Raw genomic sequence first — 20787 nt, 5'->3', positions numbered from 1 at the left:
GGACTTTAAGAACCCACTTTCACCAAAGGGCAGACCATCCAAAATGAAAATAAATTAGGAAACAGAAGCTTTAAATGATACATCAAACAAGATAGACTTAACTGATATTTATAGGGCATTCCATCCAAAAACAACAGAATACACATTCTTCTCAAGTGCTCATGGAACATTCTCCAGGATAGATCATATCTTGGGTCACAAATCAAGCCTTGGTAAATTTAAGAAAATTGAAATCATATCAAGTATCTTTTCCGACCACAACACTATGAGACTAGATATCAATTACAGGAAAAAATCTGTAAAAAATACAAACACATGGAGGTTAATCAATACAACACTTAATAACCAAGAGATCACTGAATAAATCAATGAGGTAATCAAAAAATACCTAGAAACAAATGAAAATGGAAGCACGGCGACCCAAAACCTATGAGATGCAGCAAAAGCAGTTCTAAGAGGGAAGCTTATAGCTATACAAGCCTACCTTAAGAAACAATAAACATCTCAAATAAACAACCTAACCTTGCACCTAAAGCAATTAGAGAAAAAGAACAAAAAAACCCAAAGTTAGCAGAAGGAAAGAAATCATAAAGATCAGATCAGAAATAAATGAGAAACAAATGAAGGAAATGATAGCAAAGATCAATAAAACTAAAAGCTGGTTCTTTGAGAAGATAAACAAAATTGATAAACCATTAGCCAGACTCATCAAGAAAAAGAGGGAGAAGATTCCAATCAATACAATTAGAAATGAAAAAGGAGAAGTAACAACTGACACAGCAGAAATACAAAGGATCATGAGAGATTACTACAAGCAACTCTATGCCAATAACATGGACATCCTGGAAGAAATGGACAAATTCTCAGAAATGCACAACCTTCCGAGACTGAACCAGGAAGAAATAGAAAATATGAACAGACCAATCACAAGCACTGAAATTGAAACTGTGATTAAAAACCTTCCAACAAACAAAAGCGCAGGACCAGATGGCTTCACAGGTGAATTCTATCAAACATTTAGAGAAGAGCTAACACCTATCCTTCTCAAACTCTTCCAAAATATAGCAGAGGGAGGAACACTCCCAAACTCATTCTACATGGCTACAATCAACCTGATACCAAAACCAGACAAAGAAGTCACAAAGAAAGAAAACTACAGGCCAATATCACTGATAAACATAGATGCAAAAATCATCAACAAAACTTCGTTTCTGTGCACTTTTGTAAGAATGGGGCTTCAGCAATTGAAAAAAAAAAAAAGACAGAGAGAGAGCAGAACCCCTACTGATACGTGTTAGTGGGGTAGTGAATACCATATATAAACTAAATTGCATGATCTGCTAAAAGTGACAAGTGCTATGGGGAAAAACAGCAGGATAAGTGGGATTAGGTGAGCTGGTAGGGAGGGAAGCAATATGCTATGTTAAGTAGGGTGGAAAGTGATACTGGAGCACACAATTTGAAAAGGGGAAGGACAGAGACATCTGGAGAGCATGTCAGGCTGAGGAAATAGCATGTGCAAAGGTCCCAAGGCAGGAGCAAAGGTGGCATGTTCCCACTGCAGCAAGGAGGCCAGGGCAGCTCAGTGGGCTGAATACAGAGAGAATAGTTGGTAGGAGATGAGAACAGAAAGGTAACGGGAGGGGAAGATTAAGGACTGTGGCTCTTAGGAGGACTTTGACTTTTTTCTGAAATTATATTGATAATGGATAATTTTTTAAATTAGTGTTAAGTACCTGATTGCTACATGTCTAATGGTATGCTAGAGGCTTCAGGTCATAAAGAACTGAGAATACAGAATCACACAATTAGTGCTAAGGATTTCCTACCTTTCCTTTACTCATAGAACCTCTAAACTTTTTATTTAAGTGGCATTTATGTACGTCCTTCATGTGTAAAATTGATGTAAGTAGAGCCATCTTGGTGAATGTGGAGTGCCACAACCCAGGTGTAACAAAAGCCTCTTCAATGGAAGAAGAAGATTATCAATGAAATCATCATCATCATCATCTTCATCACTGACTAAGAGAATGACAGTAGATAATTAGGTGCTAATAATGTGATATGTTCAGTGTGAAACGCTTAGAGAAGTGAAGGAATAAATTTTGATTAGAGTCACAGAGAAGATGCTCAAAAGGTGGTGGGATTTTCCACGTATCCCCTGAATGATGAATCTGAGATTGGGGGATTATCAGCCAGGGAAATACCCATGAGCAAGTCAAATGAGCTGCGTAATCTGCAAGACCCCTTGTTGAATAAGAATGGGCTGGGTGGGATAGAGGAAGAGGTTGACAGAGTCATACAAATAGAGTGGATTGGGTTTCACTCTGCAACTAGAGCCAGGATAACAAAGGAATGGTTTGCTTTGGTAGACAGGATTAATTTGGTTACAAACCCTTGCTTAAGCAACAAATGGATTTTTTTTGAGTCATGGAACTGAAAAGCCCTAAGGAACATGTTTCAGTTATGGCTGTTTTCAAGAAGTCAAGACAATTAGGATTCTGTCTCTAACACTAGATTGTTCTTTCTTTCATGCTAGCTTCATTCTTGGTCAAGGAATCCTCCCACTGGGGCAAGACCAAGAGCATCAAACCGATATCCTACCAAATCTGTAACCCCATGTAAAGGGAGTCTGTCTTTTGGTCCTTACAGTTGTTTACTCAGAAGTCTGAGGACTGACTTTTACTGGACCAGTGATGGATGGTGTCCCAATCACTAATCACCGTGTGGTCAGGCCAAGGTCAAAACCTAAGAGCCAGGTCAGATGAGGAATAAGACCAGCACCCCTACCTCCCCAGAACCACTGGACTGAGGAGGTGTGGTAGTTCTTTGAACAAAATATGAAGTGCTCTTACCAGACACTGAGCATCAAATAAATTATTTTTCTGAACCTTCAAATGTCCATTACACACCATTTCAAAACAAGTTACTTTTTGGACTTTTTAACTTTCTTGGAAACTCATTTTGCCCATTCTTCCTAGTATAGTTTTTCAAAAAAATAAAATTGTAATAGCGTATGAATACATTTTCTTTCTAAGGACAATAATATATACAAATGGCTTTAGTATCTGTAGGAATATACCATCCAGGGGTAGAGAAAAAAGTAATGTTTCATCTTTTGAATTATTTAAAAGGTGGACTTATCAAGCATCATGCTGCCATGTTTTTAATTGTATCTTCATGAACTTGAACTACCTTTTGCAAGCTCATCAGTAAAGTTCTACTGAGCTCCCCTGGCTCACCAAGTTCAAAGCTACAACCCAGGTCGATTTTATTTAAAGTCTACTGACAGCAGGCAGTGGGGAAACATTAAGTACCACTTAAATCTGTTACTGAATACCTCATCAGGAATATACTGGAAGAATAATCTAACTTTGACTTCATTGTAATCCATTACTACAAACTCCCTTTTGGCTCTATTTTCACACAGGTGTCTCTAGCTGTCTCATGAAAAATCCTTAGCTTTTAATATAATGAACAATTGTTCTTTCTGATTCCTGTCAATTAACATTCAAACCTAAACTCAACAGAATATTAACACAGTAGGGCCACAGTATAAAGCTGACACTGCCTAGCTCCTTGGCATAAATATAGAAGACACAGCTCAAAGAAATCCAAGGGGACTTCTAAAAGAATGTTCGTGAGAGAGGACATTCACATTGGAGGACTGACATTTGGTATTAAGTTGGTTTAAAGCAAAGATTTAAGTATGTGGTTTTTACTCCCAGAGTAAAAACTCTCATGTAAATGCCTAGTCTTAAATTCCAGCTGAACCAGGGAACTGTTTTTTTTTTTCAACTCTCCAACTCTCAGTTTCTGGTCAGCTGAATAGGATGAAAATGATACTATCCTAAAGGATTACTGCAAGAATTGAATGAGAAAATGTAATTAATGCCTTCATCATGGAGCCTGATGTTGTTCAAGTTCTCAATAAATCAAAGAGATACTAAAGAAAAAGAGGTGATTTAAGAGTAAACATAGGTTACAAGGTTGTTATACATGAAATGTTCGCAGGTCTATTCTTCCTTGGGAGATGTGTAGCTGACTGTATGTCTATTTGGGAGAAAGGAAATCTCACCTCTTCATGTATGGTGACTCAAAAAAGCCAAAGTAATCTCTTTTTGGTGACTTTGTCCGTTTTCTCCTTTCTTTTTTTCTGAGCTACACTTTTTTTGTTTTACTTGCCCTGAACTACTTCTGGTTGATTAAGTGCAATTTTATCTGAAGGTCTGCAAATTTTTCATTTCAATCACAGCTAAACACCATCCTTTTTTCATTTCAGCACCTATTTTTTCTCTGCACAAACCACAGCGAACCTCTTACTGGGAGGAGCATATTGGTAGTGACTAATCTACAAATTATACCATAAAGTATTATTTTCTGTTATGACACTTGTGTGTGTAAAAGCACTGATTAACCTAGGTCAGTCTATGTAACCCACATAAAACAAGACTGAAAAGAGCAAGCAACAGGACAAGGAACTCTGGCAAATCAGGGATTAAAAAAAACTAGTTCCGTGATGGGCAGCTAAGGAAGAAATGCATTTATTTTTTGTTTTATGCTAGTGTTTTGTTTTTTTTTTAAATGTATGAGACTGAGCAATAGACTTTATGGGAGTCTTTTCAGGCTGGAGATATTTACTTGATCAATGTGCTTCAGACATTTTCAAGAGTGCAATTACCAAAAGACATTCCATGGAGCCTGGAAGGATTGCAAAGGATGCATTTCACAATATATGGTAGCTTCTTCCCTAAATCATCATCGTATTTAGTGATATCACCTCTTTTTCATTTGAAGAGTATTTTATATATGGGAAACCAACACTGCTAATATTATCAAGAAATTGGAGAGTTATGGACTAAAGAAGTTTATGTACATTATGTTCCTTACCAAAAGGTATTGGGCCATTCTTATCAGAAAAGAAAAAATACTGATTGTAATGAATATATGTAAATTACAAATCATTGATAATAATTTTAGAAGTTAATACTTAGATATATCCTAAGATGAAGTAACAAAAAAGTAATGCCTAGTATATTTCACATTCTGGAGCCTGAGGACATATACGCATGGAAAAGCAATTCATACCAAATTGTTTTACAAGTGTGAAAATTCTGCTAGCCTAAAGCAATAGCGCTTCACAATCACACAGGAGAAGCAACACCCCAACATAAAACTTCTGCCCTGGAATTATTCTATAAACCTAATTCAGTTTGCTACTATGGTCTTCTTCACAAATGGGTCTTTTCCTTAAATGGTTGATACTCAGAGGCCAGCATTTGAAATCTGCTACATGTTTTTGGCTCAAACCCAAGCACTCTCTTTAGTTTATAGGCAGAATTCATTCAAATGAATTTTCCACATCCAAGAAAAGTAAAGGTGAGAAAATACAGAAAGGCCAGGGATTGAAATAAAAGAAATCCTATCCCAGAGAATGGATTCATAATTATAATAGCTCATTTTAATCACTGTGATTGTTTAATATATTATAATAATTGTCTTATCAGTCACAATCCCTTTGTTATAACCAGTGCTCATTTGGGATTTAACATTGTATAGCTCCAGTCTGTACACTTCCCTCACATATCAAGTGGCCTTAATTATGTGGGCAGTCAGACACTCTCTGGAGACAAAGATAAGGATGACTAAACATCAGGTAAGAAGGTGATGTTCGCTCCTTCCTTCTTTGTTTCGGCTCAATCCCCTGTAGCCAAAGCCGCATATGCAGCTTTCTCCATCTTCGAGACACTTTAAATGTGAAACGAGTAATTTAGCTGAAAATTTTCAGTTTTTTTTTTTTATATGCTTCATATGCTGGGTTAAAACCATTAGCATATAACAAAAATCTGAGCAGATGCAATGCAACAGATTCCTTAAGGGAATCCATATTTTTACATATTTTGTAATAAGGAAACTGTCACTCCCAGATGGTATCGAGCTAATACTGGTGGTTTGCTTGCTGATAACATATTAAAAAATAAAATTAATTGTATTCTATTTGATGACAATGAAGTCATTATCCTATGTACTGTATATACTACACTTTTAATGAAAATGGATCCAAAAGATCAGCTTCCTGAATGATTTGGTTTATTTAGTTTCTTGGCCTGGCCAGAAAAAAAACAAAAACAAAAATTCAACTTGGATCTTAGAGTTGGAATTCCCTCACACCTGGCACCAAAATGTGCTATGGTTTATAAATGTGGTGAAGTAGAAAAAAATGCTATGCTGAATTGTTAACAATATTAGAGAGAAGCCTGGTGGTATAAATGCAACACATCAGATATTTCCAATTCTACTTCCCAAAAGAGATATGTGCACTCTTGAAATCATTCTTTACTAACTTATAGTGAAGCCATCTTTCACAATTCAAGTCCTGGTTGAAAGCCGTGACCAATTACTGCAAATCATACTTACGTGGAAATATGAATAATAAGCCTTAAATTAAAATCTAATGTTGATACATACTTTGCTGTATTTGCATAGTTATTTTCCATAATAAAACAGTGCATTTTATTGATGTGTCTTTTTACCTGCAATCAACTTAGCATAGTTCCTTTCGCATGTAACTTCATTATTTGGGACTTACAATAATTAAACAATAAAATGTATCTTTACTTAGCATTCTCCACAACTCTTTCTAGATACTACATTCAAAATTATTTTTACAGATAACATTTTCTTAACTTTTACTATAGATTACCTCCTTTTATTTAAAAGCAAACAAACAAAAGGAAAAAGAAAACTCACATGACTCTATACACTGGTATCTGTCTGTCTGTCTGTCTATCTACCTACCTACCTACCTACTTACCTATTTATCTATCTATAGACTTTGTTGTGTTCAAAATCAATGCATTATGTTGGGATATTTTTGTTCGTGGGGAGCTGAGATTACAATACTGCTTGCTATATTGGTTATGGTATTTTTTTCCAAGTTAAGATTTATTTCTGTGTAGTATCATAATGAGTGTGTTCCCCCTATTGGACAGGACTCAAATCTAGCATAATATAGAAAAATAACCATAGTAAATATGGCCAATTCTTTGGGAGATTTGAAAGCCTGGGAGTCAACTGAATATGTCTTCAGAGACTATGAGCAAAATAAAATTTTTTTTACATTTATAAACAGTATAAAGTATATGAATAATAGAACAGATTCATATACATTGAATCTATATATCATAAATGTTTTAACAGAAAGGCAATTTTTAACCCTGAATCAATATTTTTTTTAATAGTTAGAAGTTACTTAGTTAACAAACAGCTATTTAGTTTGTCACAAGCTAAATTGTAGAAGATCATAATTTCTGTGTAAATATCTATGTGTCTATATGGCATAGATGCAGGTTAGAATTTATTGGAAAGTTATTTGCGATAACCTAAATAGAGCTGACTATATTCTTTCAAATCAATAGGCGTTAGATGTTGTCTCTTAAGCAAGATTTCCAGGATGACTAATGCTTGGCATTACTGGACGATGTATACTAAGTTTTCTCATCCATAACACAGTACTCCATGGATAGTCTATGGTAGAACAGTGGTGTCAGACAAAAGTCATAGGCATGTAAAGATTGGAGAGACCATAGAGATCATCGTTCAGTCTTTTCCTTTTGCAGATAAGAAGCTCAAGGCAGAGTTGCATCATGATAACAGAACTGGGACAAGGAGAGTCTAAAGTTTTAATTATTGTTGAAATTTATATACATGTGGGATAGTAAAGGTCAGATAGATGTGATTCACAAAGCAACCGATTAGCAAACAGATCACAGTAGATTTCAAAATTTCAACTGACTTTAATCTTCCTAACTCATAGCAAGGTGGCTACTTTAGGAGGAGTGATCATTTCAAGGATATTTCTCTCCATTCCAGGGCTACTGAAAGGCTTTTTGTTTTGTCAAAATCACCAACAGATACAAGAGGCAAAAAGGAAGTTGATCAAAAAGAAATATAGTAATTATCATCACTAGTACCATAATTATCTATTATATGATTTTATATATAAAATTACATATATATATACTGTAAAGGCTGTTCTAACATGAAATGAGATCTGGAAATTTTTGTGATATAACAGTGATTCAAATCACACTCTGAAGTCTTTTTATAGTCTTTGCACTCCATCTCAGGTCTCAAGGTATAATATAAAAGCTAACTTGAATTTAAAGGCAGAGGCTGTGTGGTATGATGGAATGGTCCTGGATTTGAATCCCAAAAAGAGGGCTTGAGTTTCAGCTGTTTTTTGTTTTTTGTTTTTTTTTAATTAATTAATTAATTAATTTTTGGCTGTGTTGGGTCTTCGTTTCTGTGCAAGGGCTTTCTCTAGTTGCGGCAAGCGGGGGCCACTCTTCATCGCAGTGCGCGGGCCTCTCACTATCGCGCCCTCCCTTGTTGCAGAGCACAAGCTCCAGACGCGCAGGCTCAGTAGTTGTGGCTCATGGGCCCAGTTGCTCCGCGGCATGTGGGATCTTCCCAGACCAGGGCTCGAACCCGTGTCCCCTGCATTGGCAGGCAGATTCTCAACCACTGCACCACCAGGGAAGCCCTTTAGCTCAGTTTTAATGGGCAAACTGTTAATGTCCAGTAACCTCAGTTTTTTCAGCTGTTAAATGGAGATAAAAATACCTGTTTTACTGACCTTTGCTCGACAGTCCAATGAGATAAGTTATGTGAAAGGGATTAGGACACTGTTAAGATTCTATACATATGTTAGGATTTATGAAAGTTACAAGTAAGCAGGTCTGGTGGGAGGGCTTTGAGGTCCATGCAGACAACGTAAAATTCCAGCCAGGACACAGAAGACAGCTCTTTCTCCTCAGCCGTGAGGAGCAGCTGCTTGCATTCCCCAGTTTGGAATGTGCAGGCTTATGAAGCAAGATTTTAACAGACTGTTTGGCACTGAGTAGAATTCTCCCAAAGACCTGGCAGGGGAATTCATTTAAGTAATAGTATGTCAAATACTTATCAAGACAAATACTAATCGAAGTTTCAAGCAAATTAGGCTTTGCCTGGGTAATACTAGAAAGGCAACAAGTTTGTCTTCTGCAATTGATTTGTGGGAGGTCTGCCATGCCTTTCCGAAGCATAAATACTGTACCCCTTTTCAGAGTCTGCACCTGCGCACAGACTTGAAAAGCTCCTCCAATCCTCAAAGCGCTTTCTTAGGGTAGGAACGTATGACGTTAGAAGCAAAAAACACTTTGAAGGTCACTTTATGTCATAATTAAATTGAATTCAGTCGTGTTACATTCCAGCGCCACATTTTTATTGATACTCTTGGTTAGAGACACTATTTCATACTCACACATTTCTATTCATCTTTAAATCCCTTAAGACCTACTCCATAGCACTTAGTAGGCACTCAGTATATATTAAATCAACCATGAAGTCACTAAGTTCATTTGTTGCGTAGTAAATATTCAGCACCCTTTATGTAGCAGGCACTGGGTGAATTCAGGAAGAACCCATTTTACACTTAATTATTTTATAAATTGTGTGAATAACAAGTTTCAAAAGTACCCTCAGTCTTTCATTCCAGTCCCCCCTTTGTGAAGCTTGAGCTTCTTGTAGAAAAGTAATTTTGAAGAGTAGCCAGTGTATTGCAGAAAAGGAAAAGCTACAATTCTGAACTTGCTATTACAAAGCCATGGCACCCTGGCCCAGCAGAGAAACACCTGTTCTGTCACTGAGAAAGAACACCTATATCTCCTTTAATTCACAATACACAGGCATTCCTGGGAAGGGGAGGAAAGGGAAAACTGGGCTAAAAGTGAAAAAATTGGATGCCCATTGGATACCTCTGCCACCTAGTAATTGCTCTTGTCTAAGTACTTATTCTTATAAATGGGATTTTAGGACCCTAAATCGGTGGGCTATGTCTTTGGTAGTGTTTTTGTGCGAGGAAGTTTTAGTGTTCTTCACAAATTCAGTCAAGTGCTTTAGAGGTTTAAAAATATATACCTCGTCCTAAGAAAACTTAATTGGAAAAGACATTTTCTTGTTCATGCCAGTGAGTTATGCAATTTGTCTAAGTCAAGAGGTCTCATGAATGTTTGTTTCAACAATTTCGAGTTGGCATTAAAATGGCCCTATGAGAATTTGCCAAGACCCCATAATAAACATTAAACATGGGGTGTCTTATGTAACCACAATCCTCATGGCAGATTCCTTTTAAATATAAACACACAGCTGGAGTTAAAAAGACACCACATCTTAAGAGAGTTCTTGATATAACTCATAAGTTAAAAAAATTAACTGCTTCCTTTTATAAATCTTTTCTCTAATGAGTACAGTCATGTGCACAGGCCATAGAGAAATTAAATTATCAGACTGCAATAGGAAAAAGAGGGAGGAAGAAAGCTCACAGATTCAAAACAATGAAACCCCTTTGTGTATTACTTTATATGTTTCAAGGTAATTTGATACATATTATCACACTTCAGGCTTCACAATAACCCTTCAAGTCAGATATTACTGTTCTCAGATAATAAGCTAAGAGAAGTAAAGATGGGATATAACCTTCTGGCTTTAACACCACTGCTTTCTTAGTCTGTCATAGCACTAAGCCAAGCCCACATGGACACAGTTTGGATTTAAAAGATCTTTCTGCTTAACCCCTCTGATGTCCTGACTCTCCTCACTCATTCTGGTAACTGAAGCATGAATAGTATTTTCAGCCTAGGGTGTGGTTTTTCTCTTTGTGGGAAATCAACATAATAGGTTGTGAGGATTTTTAAAAATTATTCATATTTAATATTTACTTGAAAAACATCATCACCAGTAGTTTCAGCAAGGTAGGGAACATGCTTTTACCTGACTGGTCCACTGCTGAATCCACAACACAGAGAGAATTCTTAGCACTTAGCTGTGTTCCTAGAAGAAAGGATAAGAGACTGAATCTGAACATGCTCGTAATTCAACTTGGAAGCGATGGTTCTCTCAGCCATCAAGTTTGTTCCTTCAAATCTGGGCTTTTCTTTTCTGCTTATTTACAACATTGGCACTGAATCAAGATAGTTTATCAATAAATAATTTGCATTTATCTTGTTTTCTTTAGTTGACCTACTGCGTAAATCTTCTCCCCATTTGATGTTTTACTTTTGAGTGGTGATAATTCATTCTCAGTAGGCTTCTGATTCTTCTAACATTTATAGCTACCCAAATATGTGGAAAAGATACAAGGTGCTTTACAATTGACAAGGCATTAATCTCCAAAATATACAAACAGCTCATGCAGCTCAATATCAAAAAAACCAAACAACTCAATCAAAAAAATGGGCGAAAGATCTAAATACACATTTTTCCAAAGAAGACATACAGATGGTTTAAAAGCACATGAAGATGCTCAACATCACTAATTGTTAGAGAAATGCAAATCAAAACTACAATGAGGTCAGAATGGTCATCATTAAAAAATCTACAAACAGTAAATGCTGGAGATGGTGTGGAGAAAAGAGAACCCTCCTACACTGTTGGTGGGAATGTAAACTGATACAGTCAATATGGAAAACAGTATGGAGCTTCCTTAAACAGTAAAAATAGAGCTACTGTATGATCCAGCAATCCCACTCCTGGGCATATACCCAGGGAAAACCATAATTCGAAAAAATACACGCACCCCAGTGTTCATTGCAGCACTATTTACAATAGACAGGACATGGAAGCAACATAAAAGTCCATCAACAGAGGAATAGAGGAATGGATAAAGAAGATGTGGTACATATATACAGTGGATTATTACTCATCCATAAAAAAGAACGAAATCATGTCATTTGCAACAACATGGATGGACCTAGAGATTATCACACTGAGTGAAGTAAGTCAGACAAAGAAAGACAAATACTATGTGATATTGCTTATATGTGTAATCTCAAAAAAGGCTACAAATGAACTTATATACAAAACAGAAATAGAGTTACAGATGTAGAAAATAAACTTATGGTTACCAGGTGGTAAGGAGGGGTGAAGGATAAATTGGGAGATTGGGACTGACATATATACACTACTATATACAAAATAAATAACAAATAAGGACCTACTGTATAGCACAGGAAACTCTACTCAATACTCTGTAATGGTCTATATGGGAAAAGAATATAAAAAAGAGTAGATATATGTATATGTATAACAGATTCACTTTGCTGTGCACATGAAACAAACATAACATTGCAAATCAACCATACCTCAATAATTTTTTTTAAAAAATTATAAAGATTTTTTTAAAAGATACAAGTTGCTTTAGTAGACTGAACTCTCCCTGATGAGTTGCTTAGGTCACATTCAAAGTAGCAGATTTCTTTTATTAGCTTTGAGTTTTCTCACCCCATAATATGAAGTGCAAATAAGGACATCCTGAGTGGGAATATTGTACTGGCTGTCACAGTTTTAGTCTTGAGGAGCCAGTCCTGCTTTATTTAAAGCAGTGCATTATTTGAAGCACTGCTTTGTTATTACAAGCTCACATAATATTGTCTGGTTTCCTTTTAAAATATACATTGTTTATTAATCCCATCACTTGGGTTTATTTGTATTTCTGTTAATAACAATATGTACTGCATTTTTCCACAAATAATATGTGAATACGGCCTCTTTGTAAAAAAAAAAATTAAAAAACTACAAATAATGCCCAAGTACTCTTTATATAACTCCCACAACCACCTCCCCCCAGGCACTGTTCCTTCAAGAGAAGCACTGATGTTAGTGTGTATATCCTTCAAGCCTTTTTCTAGGTACTGGGTTGGCCAAAAAGTTTATGGAAAAACCTGAACGAACTTTTTAGCCAACCCAATATATGCATACAATAAACCCAGACTCATGGGAAATATATAATATTGTCGTCTGACTTTTTTCTAAATTTGTTTTTAGTTTAAGAATATCTTGGTGATTTTGTCCATGGTAGCACCTGTGGTACAATTTCATCTTCTTAATTGCTTCATAATATTTCAAGGTATGGATATGCCATCTATGCCAGATAATCATCCTGCTACTGACAAATGCTTAAATTAGTATCAATTATTTCCATTATTACCAATAACTCTGCAATGAATATTCATGGATACCATTCTTAGAGTTTCCAGCTTTAGCAAATAAAAATATAGAAAGGAATGTACTTATACTAAAGCAATATTGTTGTATCCAAAATTCACATTTAATGGGCACCTTATAATTTATCTGTGACACTACTCCTTATGCAGGTGAATGAGTGCATTTTAGACTAGATATCAAAAAATGGAATGGTTAGGTAAATGACACTTGGTTTCTTCAATTTTATAAGTTTGGTCTCTGTCTTCCTGAATCATAACACCAATTGATACTTTGTTGTATATTTCCTAACCTCAAGAATTGAAAAGTAGTTAGATTTACAGTTTAATTGCTTTTTGTGATATGTATGTCTACAAAGATATGTCGACATATATATATCACTAAAAAAGCAATTTAAATATATGTAATTAAAATATATATCATGAAAAGCATGCATATCTTAAGTACACAGCCTGATCTTGCTTTAAAACTGAACATGTCTATACAACCAACCCACAGATGGAGAAATAGGGTGTTACCCTTCCCTCTTCCAGTCACTAATAACCCTCTCCCCAATACACAAACACACCAGAGTGCAATCAGTATTCTGACTTCTAACAGCTTAGATTACTTTTGATGTTTTCTTTTTCTGGGTTTACTTCTTGACATAAATGGAACCATAGTATATGTAGTCTTATGTGTCTGGCTTTTTCCTCTCAACATTGTGTTTGTGAGATTCATCCATATGTGTAGTTTTCATTCATTTTCATTGTTATATGGTATTCATCTAATTTTGATCTTTCTGTGAAAAACACATAAAAGATTATAACTTTTCCTCTGAGTACCACTTTGGCCTCATTCCAAAGACTTGTGTCAGGTAGTGATTTCATTTGTTCCTAAAGCAATTCTAAATTATGTTTTAGAGATTGTCTTTAATCCAATAATTATTTAGAATTGAATATTTTTTTCATGAATGGGCTTTAGACTCTTCTTTCTCCTTTTTGTTGATCAGAATCTAATTTTTCTTGGTGCATATTTCTTTTTATCAATTTCAAAATATTACTCTTTCACCCTTTCAAAATCTTAAATTCTAATTTTTTATGAGGTAAGTATTGCTATTCCTAGGCTGTGTATAGTTGGTGTATAGTTGGATTTTATTTCATTACCCAGTTTTAATCTCTCCCTCCAAGTAGGTGAATTTAGCCTATTCACTCATTTTATGAGTACTGATTTTGAAATATTTTAATTCTATTTTAGTAACTACAGAGAAAATTAAGAAACAAATATATTTTTACACAAATTTTAGAGTTAATCTAGCCAAATCTTCTCCCTGAATCAATCAAGACTCTTGGCCCAAATTTATATGCTAGATTTTTATTTCTACCCACCTATCCTCTTGATGTTCTCTTTTTAGTTCTAGGACATTATTATTTCTTCAACAATTACTATTTACTTACACTTAGATTTCTTTAATATCCATTGCTTCCTATATATCAAATCTTCTTTTGAGCTCCATTTGTGTTCTTATTGAGTATATCTTCTACTGTTTCTTCAAAGAGGACCTATGAATATTACTTATAGATACATGTTTTCCTGGTATTGTTTCATTTTACTTTGCCCTCATATTTGAGAAATAATTTATCAGGATTTAAAATAATAAGCTCCAAATTATATTCCTTGGGGACTTTGAAGATATTTATCCATTCCCTTCTTGTATTTAGTGATCTGATTAAAGTTTGATATCAAGCAAATTCTTTTGCATTCTAAGATGCTTTATGTGCTTTTGCCTTATTGAAACTTTTAGCTTTTTTCTTTTAATTGGTACTCTAAAATTTCACCAAATGTATTTAGGTGCATGAATGTTTTCTTTGTTTGGAAAGGAATTGCTTATTCATTTAGCTTGGCACTCAATGCCCTTTTTCAAACTGGAGATTCTGTATTGCTTCTGTTCTGGGTCAATTTTTCTATCATTATCTTACCATTCCCTAACTTTAATTCTCTGTAGGTTCTCTTTCTGCAATTCCTATTATATGGAAGTCAGAAATACTAGAACTATCCTCATTAAATCCTAATTTGTTTTGTATTTTCCATCGTTTAAACCTTTGTTTGCTGCTTTTGAGAAGAATTAGTTCACTTCTATCTTTTAACTACAAAATAATCTGAGATTGTTGTGTTTATTTCAGTGCTCACTTTTTCATTTCTGAGATCTATTGTTGTGATATAATAGGAATACATTTTACATTTCTTGATGCATTTGTACTCTAAAGTCTTATTTCCCCTGCTTTCTGAGACGGTCAAGTGTAAGATTTTCCACTTGTTGCATTTTTTCTATACCCGTGATTTTTTTTAAATTTAGCAATGTTTGATGTTTTGGTTTTGTCCTTATTTTTGTTTTTGCCAGGTTTTGAAGGCAGGTGGTAAGACATAGGACCTGCTGCACTTTTGCACTTCAAATTAATTATTTTCTTTTTATGATAAATCTATAATTGTGTTTGATGAGCTTCGAGTTTCAAGATCTGAAACTTATTATGTAAAATGTTCACATTAGAATGATTAGCTTACCCATTTAAAAAGATGCCATGTTTTGGTTTTTAATATAAGGTTAAAGGCATTCCTTCTCACCTTAACCTTCTTTTTTTTTTCCTACAATTTAAAAAGCATTTCTTCTTACTAGGATTAGATAAGAATTACAGTCATTCTGTATCTTCTAGTTAGGAATCCTTGGAAAATTATGTGTTGAGTTTTGGGGGCAGGGGGCAGTTTTCCCAAATGTGTCTTCTGAGACCATTGGAAAAGATACTGATTCCTGAGCCCATCTTTTAGAAGTTCTCATATGGGTAGTCCATAGAGATTATTTTTATTCATAGGTGTCCCACATAAATAATCTTACAACCTGGCAAATTTGGGATAAGCAATACTCTTAGAACAGGGGCAGAAAGCCACAGAACCTGAATACTCATTCTTTTGGGGCTGGGACACATTTCATTTGGCCAGAATGATGAGATTACATTGAAGTTTCATCTCAGGTAAAGTTCTGGGTCCTTGTTGGACAAACACTTAGACATCTGCTGAATGTGCTATTTTAATCCCTAACTGGTGAGGTTTACTGTGTTTTGTGGCACTTGTGATTCAAAATCATGTTTCTGACGCTTCACAGAGAAGGTATGCGGTGCTAAACCACTTCCACCTGCTAAAGTAGGTTGTATTTTAAGCAGGGTTAACTGAAGTACACCATTTGGAAATAGTTTGCAGAAATGCTTCAGTTCTCTCAGGGTGGGGAGGCAGCCTGTGTGCTTTGTAGTTTCTTGAGTGTTTCCAGGCTTAAACTTGATCTCTAAGTCAATCAACAAGGGAAAGTAGACTGGATAGCAGTTTTACTAATCTGAACAATTTTTGAACATTGTAGAGTTGTTGCCATTTTGATATCACCCCAAACTAGTTTTAGTGTAGAATTTTATAACATACTGTGTAATATTGTGTCATTCTCAAAGGCTGATTGCCTTGAGAGCGAGCAGAAGCTAATAGCTAATTTCAGCTAAAGCTGATAAAGATAGTGGTAGAAATGGCTTGAATCACGATAGTCAAATCCTGTAGTAAAAAGCTCCCTTTCCACAGTTTATCCTTATCAAGATGGGAGATAGACAAATGTCAAATAATTTGAAGCTTTAATTTGTTTAAAGCAGGAGTCAAAACTTGACTTCTGTGCAGGTTATTTATTTGCTTGTTTGTTTACATGTTGGGTGGGGATGAGAAGTGAAGGGGAGGAGAGGATATTCAAATTCCCTGGGATATGCATGCTGGCAATGGAAATATTGTAACTAAGTCATGTTGTATTCAGCACATGTATTTATTTAACATTAATCAATTAATTTTCAAAGTCATGACACATGAGTTACTATTTGTTAGTTGTTTGTGTAACATTTTCTATATTTTATGGAAATAAAGAAAAAAGAGGAGTAGTTATGGGGAGAAAGTGGAAATACTAGTTTTAAGGGAAAAGAAGTTTAATTTAAACTAACTTTAGGTTGTATCAAAGGTTTTCCCTCTCCCCAATGGAATGATATTATAATCTCTGCTGGTGTAGATCAGACCTGAAAACTGGAGAAGGGCTCATCAGGTAATCCTGGAATCCTGGTCCAGGCTTCAGAAACAAAGGTCCCAAGGTTGTGACTTTAAAGGACTTTGATGTCTCTGATAAATTAAGTTTAATAATTATACCATCATTAATTATAGTGATAAATAATATCATTAAATACATTAAAAATTATAATAAGATATTCATGCTTACAGTAAGAAATTGAATAGCTAAGGAAAAATAGAAAAATATCATCCTAAGTAACTTTGGGGCTCAGGCTGGTATATTACCCTACAGTGTGTTTCCTATGCACATTTCTATTAGAATTCTTTTCTTACTAATATCAGAAAAGCCATCACTAACTGACATTGACTTAGGTGCCCCATGTCCCTGCCTAAGGAAAAACAAAACAAAGCAAAATGAGGAATGAGAGTGATAAGGCTTGATTCAGGACTCAGATGACTAGGACCCAGTCTTCTCTCCAGTGTCCTCTGCTTGCCCAGAAATGCCCACATTCTCACACAGGTCCCTCCCTTAATGAACCAACATGGCTGCTGAGTTCAAAGAGCTTTCCACCTTTAGGATGACTTTATAGTGGTGAAATGTTTATATTGAATAATGCTTAGAAAAGGCTTTTTTCTTTTTTTAAGTTGGAGGGAGAAATGGATATGAATTCTGCTCTCTGAGTAAGAAGTATCTTCTCTCACCTGAAACACTCTTACAGGTGACAGTGCTCAGTGAAACCTAAATTCACAATTGTTGGAATTACTTGCTTTTTAAATTTCAGTTGTCACATCAGGATGCTCATTTGCAGGAGGAATCCTTTACTTAGTGGCATTTACTCTTCCCTCTTTCTTTGAGGAATAATCATAGTAAACTGATGATGACAAAAGCAGTTAATCATTTCTGTGGTTTTAAATAGTTTTTCTCAGCCTGTAAAGACAAGAGAGCTCTGGGCTTCCAAAAACTGAGGGCTCAGGAACTCAATGTTAGACCTTATGTGTGTTAGTTTCTTGAAGCACAAGTGGGAATGATAAAACCACCAGGCCAGGGCTGTGCTGGAGATTGAAATAATGCTAACATAGTGAAGATGCAAATGCTTTTCGCCTTGTTCAAGAGCCATAAAAAATTATGAAATCATTTTAGATGACACAGAGCACATCTACTAATCTTAGGTATAAAGACTTTTCTTTCTGAACATAGCAGGTAGCAACTTTTTAGTATTGAAGTATTTTGGTATATAACTTGCACAAAGTTTCGTTAAAATTCATTACAAATCACAAAACGTAATTCCACTGGGAAATTTGGGCTGTTGCTTATCTTTCTGGGTTCATGGTCAAGATCTCAATCACAATAAGTTTATGTTGCCTTTCTACAGTACAACACAATCTGGTGTTGTGGGAAAAATACCAGACAAGATGTCATAAACCAGAGCTACTTGTATGACCTGGGACTTTATGAAACATCTCTGGAGCTCATTGTCCTCATCTGTAAAATGGGAGGGTGACACTACAGAGTCACTTATGTCACTTTCTCTTCTAGGGTTCTATTACTCTATAGACAATCCTTGATTTACAATGGTTCTACTTAACAATTTTTTGACTTTACTATGATACAAAAGCAATATGCATTCAGTAGAAACCAAACTTCGAATTTTGAATTTTGATCTTTTCCCAGGCTGGCAAGATGTGATACGTTATATTTGAACTGGAACCGCCAGATGATTCTTCCTAAACAAAATATAAGTATTAAACTTTGAGGGAAATTATGATTACAATATCACTAATCCCTATTTAATTCCAAGCACAGGGTGCTACTGCATTTTAAAAATCTTTTCCACTCTCATTATTACCACTACCTTTATTATTATTGTTCTTATATAACATTTATTGAGCACTAACTGTGTGCTTTGCACCCTTCTAGTTACCTTATCTCATCTAATCCTCACAATAGCATTCTGAAGTAGATACTATTACTAACCTCATTTCATCGTTTAGGAAACTGAGGATTAGGGAGTTTAGAAAACATACCCAAGATCATAGAGCCGTTAAACTGCTCCAGGAGGAGTCAAATGCAGTGCTTATCGTCATCAGACTTGAGTTTATATTTCCAAGCTTTTAAAAGTTGAAAGAAACCAGTGTTCCTTGAGTGCTGCTATATACCAGTAATTTTATATTCAATGTCAGTTATTGGATTAAAATTATATTACACTGCCTTAGTCTGTTCGGGCTGCTGTAACACAATTACCATAGACTGGATAGCTTATACACAACAGTAATTTACTTCTCACAGTTTGATGGCTGAGAAGTCCAAGATCAAGGAGCTGGCAATTTCAGTGCCTTGTGAGGGCCCGCTCTGATTCATAGATGGTGTCTTGGCACGGTGTCCTCACATGGAGAGATGGAGGAGAGAGCTCTCTGGGGTCTCTTTTATAAGGGCACTAATCCCATTCATGAGGTCTCTACCCCCATGACCTAATCATCTCTCAAAGGCCCCCATCTCCTAATGCCAACATGCTGGAGATTATGTTTCAAAATTAATTTGGGGGGACATAAACATTTAGTCTACAGCAAATACTAAATCAAGTTTGGAGAAAGGAAACACACAAAGTACCTACAATTTACCAAACAGTGGAAAATTTTGTTTTCCTTTTATATACTCCCTTAGTCTTTATTAATATACATGTAAATTTATAAAATTATAATTACATTTCCTATATCATATTTTGCTTTTCTTTCACTTAGTGTCACACTGTAAACATTTACTGTGGCAACATGGTTGCTATATTTTTTTCCAGCTTTATTGAGAAATAATTGGCATACATCCTTAAAGTTAAACTGTGTAAGTTTAAGAGTCACAGCATAATGGTTTGATTTATATATATTGTGAAGTGATTATCACAATAGGTTTAGTTAACATCCTCCATCTCACACAGATAGAATAAAAAGAAAAGAAAAATAATTCTCCCTGTGATGAGAACTCTTAGGATCTACTCTCTTAACAAGTTCTGTATATATCATATAGCAGTGTTACCTATGGTCGCCATGTATATTACACCCCTAGTACTCATTTATCTTACGAATGGAAGTTTGTACCTTTTGACTGCCTTCATCTGATCCCCACTCCCCTCACCCCCTGCCTCTGGCAACCACAAATCTGATCTCTTTTTCTATAAGTTTGGTGGTTTTGTTTTTGTTTTTGGAGATTCCACATATAAATGAGATCGTACAGTATTTGTCTTTCTCTGGTTGACATTTCACTCAGCATAATGCCTTCAAGGCCCATCCATGTTGTTGCAAATGGTAGGATTTTCTCTTTTATATGGCTGAGTTATATACATATACATATACTGCTCTGTGAATTATTTTGATCTATATTTGCCTACATTATTTTCATAAAAGTATAAACAAGTAATAAAAATACCTTTAAAGCCCATTACATATTTTTCTTTCTATTTTAAACATTTGACTTATAATTTTTTTTTAAATATATATACTTATTTATTTATTTATTTATTATTTATTTTTGGTTGCGTTGGGTCTTCGTTTCTGTGCGAGGGCTTTCTCTAGTTGTGGCAAGCGGGGGCCACTCTTCATCGCTGTGCGTGGGCTTCTCACTATCGCGGCCTCTCTTGTTGCGGAGCACAGGCTCCAGACGCGCAGGCTCAGTAGTTGTGGCTCACGGGCCTAGTT

At 35.4% G+C, this 20787-nt stretch overlaps 1 long non-coding RNA gene across 1 annotated transcript in view; it reads right to left on the bottom strand.

Annotated features, from left to right (window-relative positions):
• The window catches only part of LOC309626431, an 87244-nt gene that overhangs the window by 51760 nt on the left and 14697 nt on the right, over nt 1-20787 (bottom strand). The window contains exon 2 of the long non-coding RNA XR_014243191.1: nt 10813-10872. This is a non-coding gene — a long non-coding RNA (uncharacterized lncRNA). The remainder of the gene's footprint in view (nt 1-10812; nt 10873-20787) is intronic.

The sequence above is a fragment of the Balaenoptera borealis genome (genome assembly GCF_965194805.1).
Source record: "Balaenoptera borealis genome assembly, chromosome: 3".
Lineage (NCBI taxonomy): Eukaryota > Metazoa > Chordata > Mammalia > Artiodactyla > Balaenopteridae > Balaenoptera > Balaenoptera borealis.
Note: the sequence above shows the minus strand (reverse complement) of the source record. Positions and strands in the feature narration are given on the sequence as shown.